The following is a 9,039-nucleotide window of genomic DNA, read 5'->3' on the forward strand; positions in this document are numbered from 1 at the left end:
TTTTAAATAGTTGCAAAGAACTAGAAAATGTATCCTGCCCTTGAGAGTCCAAATCAAGAAAATTATGAAAAGCTACTTTTACATGCATAGTAACAGCCAATAATTCTGGGACAGCCTCTTGGTTTTGCAAGCCTCGGTTGCCTGATTTTTCTCTGATTTTCTCTCACCTATGGGGTGGGGCACAGGCAGACTCAGAGGGAAGTCACAGGGTTTGCTCAGTAAAATAATTTGCACCATGAGAGGAAAAGGACTATCTGTGATCTTGTGGAAGGACATGGAGGCTGAGAGTTGCATGAATGTTTTACATCAGGAATGCTCGAAGCCAAGTCCTATCTGCTCAGGATCTCCTGAATTGTACTTTACCCACCCTGGGCACGTGGTACAACAAGCAAATGGAGGGTAGAAGCAAGTGAGAAAGGATGGCTTTCACCCCTAAGTGTGGAATAACACAGCTGAAAGAGACCTTTATGGCTGAAGGTTTGTATAGCATAAACTAGGGATTAGATATATCAAGAGAATGCAAATGCATGGACTGGCAGAATGTCTGCTCTGGCCCTAGCTAATCCCAACAGGTGCCATGCAGACATACTCTGCATTGAAGATTTGCTGTGGAGATGAGGACAAAAATAGCAAGGGGATGGGAGAAAAGTACATTTTGGAAGTGATTTTCCCCTTGCTTTCCTAACAGAAGTAGTATACTTGCAAACGAAGTTCCCTCCCCATGTGAGAGCCACATGCATCCATTTTATTTATGTTCATATGTAGTTTGGGGGAGAGTCTGAAATATGCCGATCCAGCATTGTTGGATTTAAAGAAATTAATAAAAACAACTCCAAGCAGCTGGTTGAAACAATTATGCTTTTCACAGAAAGCCTTGCAGACTGCACAGAAAGTTATGAAAATAATCCTTTCAATTAGTGTGTGGTCAGTGCACCTGCAAAGGAGACTTGTCCAAGTAAAAGTATCAACCAGTGTCAATGAGAACAATTCATGAATTCATCACAAGGACCTTTTTCTATTACCACATTTACACAGATGTGAATCCCTGGGGTGCAGACACCAGAAGGGTAACCCTACTGTAATCCAAAGAGCATGAGAAACATGAGTTCAGATCAGGAAAGCTATTAATTTTTGTGAATATTTGATTTCAGCATCTTTCCCATCTTGCACATACTGCATTTAAAAATCATATCTATCCACCTTTCCTGGACTGCCCAGTTCTCTAGAAAGAAATAACATGTTATTCCCAGTGAAAAATGACATCAACTAAAGGACTCAAGAAGACCAAAGGGATTTACAGCTCTGTAATTTTATCACCTGAAGCATATCTGAAAATAAGTGCATCGAGCTGCAAAAACAATACCTGTATTATAGTCACGTTTTAACCCATAGGCACTGTCTGCATGCATCATGGTTATATATTGCCCAACTGGTCATCATAGCAGAGCGACATTAGAGGAGGACAAATGAATAATTGCAAGAAAAATATTGAAAGTCTTGGAGAAAAACAGCTGAGATGAAAGTGGAAGCTGTGCAAAGTACATAGCATGTCTTCTTTGTCTTGGGCTTCTGCAATTTTCTTTTGCAATTATGAAAGAAGCCCATGTTTCCATAATAAATAAATCTTACACACAATTATAACAACTCTACACAATTACAAAATGAAGCAGACTGTCAAATTTGTAGCTGAACAATCACAGAGAAGTGAAGTCCTAACACTGTGTAAAACATTAAAGCCAGAGAAGGGGATACATGTGGGCAGGGGATGTTATTTTAGTAAAAGTATGCATTTATCTACTTCTTCTGTACCTGAGAATAATATCCTGGTGACTGCAGAACATAATGTGGAGGCTAGCAGGGTGTATGTCAAAGGGCCAGGCTGCAGACGGGTTGCTCTGCTATAAAAGACCTCTGCACACTTTGAACATTTAGATAAACATTAGTTTATCCAAATTGCTTTGCAGCTCTGCCTGGTGAAAAACACAGAACTGGCAGTGGTGAGGCTCTTTAAAAGTGTTAGTTTTTTACATTTGGCTAGTTCCAGCACATTTTCATTTCAGTTTTTCAGCTATGACAGATAAAAATGCCAGTATGGTATGATAAGGCCTCATTTTTTGTAGTCCATGCAAAGAAAATGATGAACAAAGAATGATGTTTGCAATGTTTGCTCCTTTGTACACTAAGACCAAAGAGAAAGCCCCACCAGTGACTGGTGAACTGCTGCACTGTCAATGTGCAAGCTGAGGTTTTTCCAGAGCACCTGGATGTTGGTGAACACTCCTGATAATCGAGAACAGACTCCATCCCCAGTTCCAGGTATGCAGCAGGTCTGTCCATTTCCAACAGAAGGAATATGGAAACTATGATCCCTGCTTGGATCTGTTAATTTATGCATAGAAAGCATTGGATGGAAACATCATGGCGGAGCCAACCTCTTGTTCATGGCTCCGCAGAGGTTAGTGCATCTCCATTGGCATGGAGAAATCTGGACTTGAGTAGCTGCATGCCAAGCCAGGAATTAGAGATGAAAATCTCTGTCTCGCTTGATCTGGGGAACATTTTGCCTTCAGTCAGTAGGATTCAGGGGTGTTAATGAGGGCAGGGCTTGGTCCAGTGGTTTTATTTCCCCCCTTGCCTTTTGCTGGAAAAGAGGCCTAGAAGCCCTGGGTCCCTGGAGGAGCCATTTGCACCTGCACAATATGTAGGCAGCCCTGCCAAATTGCAGGAGAAGCCTCTGCGATGCCAAACTGGCCTCGCAGATTTCTTATTTAGCAATCGCATCTTAGCACATTTTTCCTTCTCCCTGGTGTATTTCCTCAGCTCATTGAAAGGGTCTCTTTAGAAGCAGTTTTACACCCTCACAGATGCATGTAGCCCTGGAAACACTGAGCTCTGGCAAGAGGAGCCTAGCTCCATGATCCTTATGATTCCCACCTCAGGGCAAGCTGTGGGGGATGCAACCCGTGCTCCTCCTCCCCAGGATGGCTGCTAAGATTCAGCCCGTGGGGGAACTTGTGAATGTTTCCAGAACCTTAATCACAGATTTGGGAACCAGAACTAATGATCCTCTGAAATCCAAACCCCAACATTTCCCAGCCTGACTGGGTGTTTCTTTGTCCCCAAGTAGATCTGGCAGCAATTTACAACCCCAGCTCACAGGTGCAAATGAATGCTGGGCAGCCATGGCCAGCACGGACTCTCTCTTCCCCAGCCAAGGTGGATGTGAGTTGCAGCCACTGGAGATGCAAGCTGAACGATTCATCTCAGACATGACCTCCTTTCATTGCTCTTTCACAGCCATCACACAAAACTGGCTTTTGGGACGAGAGGGGTTCACACTTTCTTTACAGCTGGTTAGAAGCTCTTTGTTTAGTTTTGTTTTTCAAATGAAATGAAGAGATATTGGTGACTGTTATAGGATCCGAAAGAATGAAATGGAGCAGCATCAGGGGAGAGCCAGGTGGGGGTTAGGGAAAGGCTCCTCCCCAGATGGCTGTTGGGCACTGGAACAGGCTGCTCAGGCCAGTGGGCACAGCCCCAACCTGACAGAGTTCAAGAAGTGTTTGGACAGTGCTCTCAGTCATATTGTCTGATTTTTGGATGGTCTTGTGTAAAACAAGGAGTTGGACTCAATGACCCTTATGGATACCTTTCAACTTAGGATGTTCTGCAATTCTCTGAGCATTTAATTTTAATGTTAGAAAAAACACATCAAGTAATCCCATTGTTTGAAATCTATTCTCTTTTAAAAATTCAGAACAGGGTTATTTTAACATAGAACAGGGTTATTTTAATTTTTGTAGTATATAATGGAGATAAAAGTGCAATGTTTCAAAATTTGTAGCTGACACAAACAAGTCAATGGAGGCAGTATGGTTGAGTGTATGAATGACATTTCCTACCTCTTCCAGCTGTCAATGGAACTGCATATCACAAAAAAAAAACAAAAACAAAAAAAACCCACAACAACAACAACAACAAAACACAAAAAAAACTTCCTTTACTCCTGAAGTGTCCTAGAAAAAAAAAGGAAAAAAAAAAAGAAAAAAGAAAAGCTTTACCCAATGTGTAAGTTTATTTCTACAGAACTAGTCCCTTTGCTTTACTTACATGCCTGGATTCTGTAAGTGCTCATACAGCATCTTGCCAGAGATGTCCACATCATCTCGATGCACCTCTGGGATGCTATCTCTCCTGAAGGATTGCTACTGGAATTTTTATTCTTACAAAGATTTGATCCATGAAAGATAAACTGTTATTTGCTGTACGCACTGGGCATCAGGTCTGTAATCCAGAAAGTCCTATCATGGCACAAGTTTATCATTTCAGAGGATGAATGGAAAGTTCAACACTTGTTTCAGGGAAAACTGAAATATGTTCTGCTGTTCTCAGAACAGAGCATGTCAAAACGCAATGTCTGGCTCTTCCCAAGAGATCTCCCTTCCTTTCTTATTGTTTTGTTTCCACCACCTACAAGTCATGTCCCTGCATTGGATTTAGCTCACCTTGCCAGACAGATTTGAGCCCTGAAACAGCATGGTTTGATGAATACTGCAAACCCTGCACAGTTCCAACCATGAGGGCTCTTCCTTGCATGGTAGCCAGTCTGCAGCAGGTAGAAGCAGAGGGAGAATGTATCCATCCATCACTGCTGGGCATGGTGTAGCAGCCTACCTTAAGCATCAGCCCTTATCACTGCAACTGCTGTGCCTTCAGATGGAGTAAAGGGCTACCTCCTCCTTCCTGCCAGCATCCCTCTCCACTGGGTGAGGAAGGGGAGTTGGGACAGCATCCACCACAACACAGTGGGAATGCTCCAGTACTTCCCTGCTTTAAGAGGAGACCACAAGTCTGGTCCTGCAGCTGCCGTAAATAGTCGCAGAGCTTTTTAATCCAATGCAACCTTTATTTACATCAGCTGATCTGGCCCTACTTCTCCTGTTTTCCTGTGCTTGCTTCCTTTAAGATGTACTTTTATAGCCTTGTAAAACACCACTGTATATTCCTGTATAAGCTTGTAAAGGCATGAGCATAATGCAGTTCTGCTGTTGTTATTGCAGCAGGGCCAGAAAAGGGGCAGAAAAGTGTGCCAGGCTGGGTGGATGCACCACAAGATGTGCCTGAATGGGCAGGGCAGGCTGAGGGCAAACAATCATCTATGTGAGGAAGCAAGAGGAGAGCAGAGGAGAAAGGAGAATTTGATCCAGGCAGGCAGGAGAGCAGTGAGAAGGCATCAGGAGATAGCATCCAATATGACTGAAGCTGAGATGAAGAAATGTGAGCCAGAGGGGGAGATGGGATTTGCAGCAAAAACCAATGAAAGACAGAGCTGTGAAAGACTAAAGCAGGACATCTCCCTGGAAAGCTCCATCCACTTGAGGATGGAGTCCCCAAGTTTACTTTCTCCTTCTCTGTCCCCTTTATTATCTTTTAACACTGCTTAGCCCAGTATGTGAGCAAAGCACCAGAAGGAAATCCTAGTAGAAGTCTGTTGTTGGATGCATTTGTCCCAAAAAAGAAAAAGAGAATACAGTGGAAACAGCCAACCTCTTCCCAAGCCCTCCAGTATTTGGAAGGAAGCATCTATCTTGACTGCAAACATTGGGCAGTCTAAGCAAAATGCCATCCAGCTATCACCATTTCAAAGTCCCACCAAGCATCACCACCCTGAAGAAGCACCACAGACACCAAAACAGTGCTGTGTGTAGATCCAGTATTCTGTCTTCAGAAGACAGGGAGGATTCTCTGCCATCATCCCATACTGTCTTGCCATAACAACTGAAGGTTGCTTCAGCATGACAAACCCAATAAGACTACTAAGGATAGATGTGGAGGAATTTTGGAAACAAGCAAACTTCAGATGCAGAGAATGTGTTTGGAAATCAAGTTGATTTGGGATTAAAGAATGGTTAAAAAAAGAGACCGGGGAAAAAAAATAATGAAGAGGAACATAAACAATGGAGATAAAGGAGAAACAGGACAACAAAATGCTCCAGGCAAAGAAAATTAATTCTGCCATACAGAATAATTTTTCAGTAACAGTAAGTGCTGACTTCAAGTCCTGTGCCTGGAGCAGCAGTTTTGAATCTGAGAAAGGTCAGGAACAACAGAGAAAGGAGAATTCACGGGGCAGATGGGGGGGAGTATAAAGAGAAGAGATGTTTGCTTCTCTTGGCAAAGCATTCCTGAGCGTCTCAGGGTGGGAGTTCTCCACGTGGACAAATGCAAAACATTGTGCATCTGCTCCACCTGCACTCAGAGCAATCCAGAAGCTGGACAGTTTGGTGCCAAATAGTGGCAACAGCATAGCACAGTACTGGCCTTGAGCTATGTACACACACTCCAAGCAGGACTGACTGTTTCATGCTCTGGGTCATACTAATGTGACTACATGCCTTGCAGAGCAGAATTCTCCAAGGCAGTGCCTGAACAGGGTTCTAGGCACGACTGTCTAGACCTATGAGTATCAACATTTAGGGATCTTCTATAAGAACCTATTTACCTTAGCACCTGTTGGTTACTTTAAGGAAACAAATGTCTTCTCCTGTTTTCTTCAGATGTCTTTCACTGCTAGCTCGCTTACTGGGGTATTACTAAGCACAGAGCTGCTTCAGGAGATCTTCAACTTGCTCCACTAGGAAAATGTTGATTCACCTGACTTTTTTTTTTTTTTTTTCCCAAGAAGAATCAGCTCTAAGCAAGAGAAATTTCCCATTAAAATATTTCAGACTCAGGAATTTCTAGAGGCAGTTGAACATGGGAGGCTCATTCTAGCCCAGCCACTACTGTTTCTGGGCTCTCTCTGGTTGGAGATATTTCAGTGCATGAGCAACTACTCCTTGGCACTGTGGCCAGGATCCTTTTCTTCCATTTTCAGGAGTGCAGGCTGGGAAACAGAGTAAATGCAAAGCAAAGCCAGCATGTGAGTGGCAAGACCTCCACTGCCTATTACAGGGTCTGAAGTGCTTAATTGATTTTGTTACCTGAAACTCTCTTGAAGTAATTGCTCCATCATTACTCCTATGTTAATCCTTGACCATTTTTACCATTACTTTACTCCAGACAACTACCTTCTACACTGCATGCTTCCAGACCAAGTGCAGGAAGTAATAACAGGAATAAAACGAAGGCAATGAGAGAAATGAAGTACATGGGGAAGGATGATTTCAGTTTACACCTTCTTCAGCTGGCACAAACCTTTATGGAATGGTAAACAAGAGGGAATTCTGGTACAATGAGTGGAATCAAAGACAGGTGGTTGTATTCAGATGTACTCATTTGCTAACCTCATGCATTTTCCTTTTTCCCCCTAGCATCTCAAGCATACTCCACCAGGGACACCTATAGTATGTCAATCATCTAATGAATTTATTTGAATAAATATCTTATGTCAACCTGAGAACCAAAAGAAAAGGGTCCTAGCTCAGGAGAATAAAGTGCAAAAAGTACGTAGAGGAGCTTTCAACAGTAGTAAAAATCAGTTCTCTTGAACAAAATTGCAAGGCTCCAATAATAGACCTTGATGACAAGTGGAATTAAATAAAACATGAGTGATGAAACCCTGTAATGTTTATGGTGAGGTAGTCCAGACAGCTTATTATTAACTGTTACCAAAACAGTGTCTTGGCAGTAGATACGTAGTAACCAGGATGTAGACTGGTAGCCAGTTTAAATTACTGGTAAAAATCTGCTATACTTTTCAAAGAATTCTTCCAACACAATGAAATAATAGCATGAAATCAGCAATTGTAGGTGTGGGGAATAGTGTCTGACAGATCGTGTTCAGAAGAGGAAAAAGAGTTCTTTCCAATTTCATTCTGACTTGCTACCATATTGCCATGTCTAGATCCTCAGCAAATACAGAAGGAGTAGGTTAGGGGCTTGCATGCTGTTGATTTTCGTTAAGTACATACAATGTATCACCTAGCTTGATTTTTTTTTTTTTTAAAGGAAAACCACATGAAGATTAAATACCTGGAAGGAAAATGTCAGCAGTCCCTAGATGTAACCCACTGACCCATTCCAGTCTCAATGAAACACCCAAATCAAGCCTGCTTTTTGGTCAGGAGCAGTGACACCTGCCAGGCTCAGGAGTAAGTACTGAAGAAGCCCATAGGGACTTCTTTGGGAATACCTACATCTAAGCTAGCCTGGCCCAATCCAGAAAATCCTTGATCTACTGGAATGAACTGTTTCTGACCCATCACAGACCTACAGGTCCCTCCCTGCCTGCTGCAGCAGAACACTGTTTATATCCCTTACTGACAGTCTGTTCTTGTAAAGGCTTGGGGAGCCCTCAGGGAGATCCATAGACATTTCCAGGGCTTGTCACCTTGCTACAAAACAGTGCTTGTCTCACACGTGTGCTGCCTTAAGTACCCCATTGCACTAGTCTTCGTAACACGAAGGGCTGCCATTTTCAGCTCCAAAATCTCCTCCTGAAGTCATTCAGACAGTGTTTTCCAGACTCCCTTTGGCAATATTTTTCTTTACTTTCTGTATGCTATTGTTCTTGTGCTGTTATTTTCATGTCCTTGCACCTGCAAATCCTGGCAAAGTTGTCAAGATAGGTCCTCATGGGAAGTAGCTTCCCTGCTGGGGGAATTGACCTCCTCTCCCCTCTTTTTCTTTGCCTTTTGGTTTGTAAATGTTAATTTGTATTGGAGAAAACCAAACAGTGCACAACAAAGTAGGCAATAGTAATTATTATTGCCAGTGTTGAAACATTTGTGTTTGATTAGCGCACTCTGATCAACACCAATACCATCATAAATAGGAACTCTCAATGAGGAGTTTGAATGGGTCCCAATGGAAAATAAAGTCTACAAGAGGAAAAGCATCTTGAAAATCATTCTCATGCTCACCAGCTGCTGCTCTGGAGAGAGTCCCAGAGGATGACTGTGGTCTGGGTCCTTGATGCTGCTTTTCCCAGCTGACTCTGGGCAGAGTTTTCCTTTAATCTTTTGTATTCTCTCTCTGTTTTTATTTTCCCTCAGAAGTAGCTGCCACAACTAGAACTGACATTTGTCTGGTGGCTGT

Source organism: Meleagris gallopavo, chromosome 2, assembly GCF_905368555.1.
Source record: "Meleagris gallopavo chromosome 2, MGAL_WU_HG_1.1, whole genome shotgun sequence".
Lineage (NCBI taxonomy): Eukaryota > Metazoa > Chordata > Aves > Galliformes > Phasianidae > Meleagris > Meleagris gallopavo.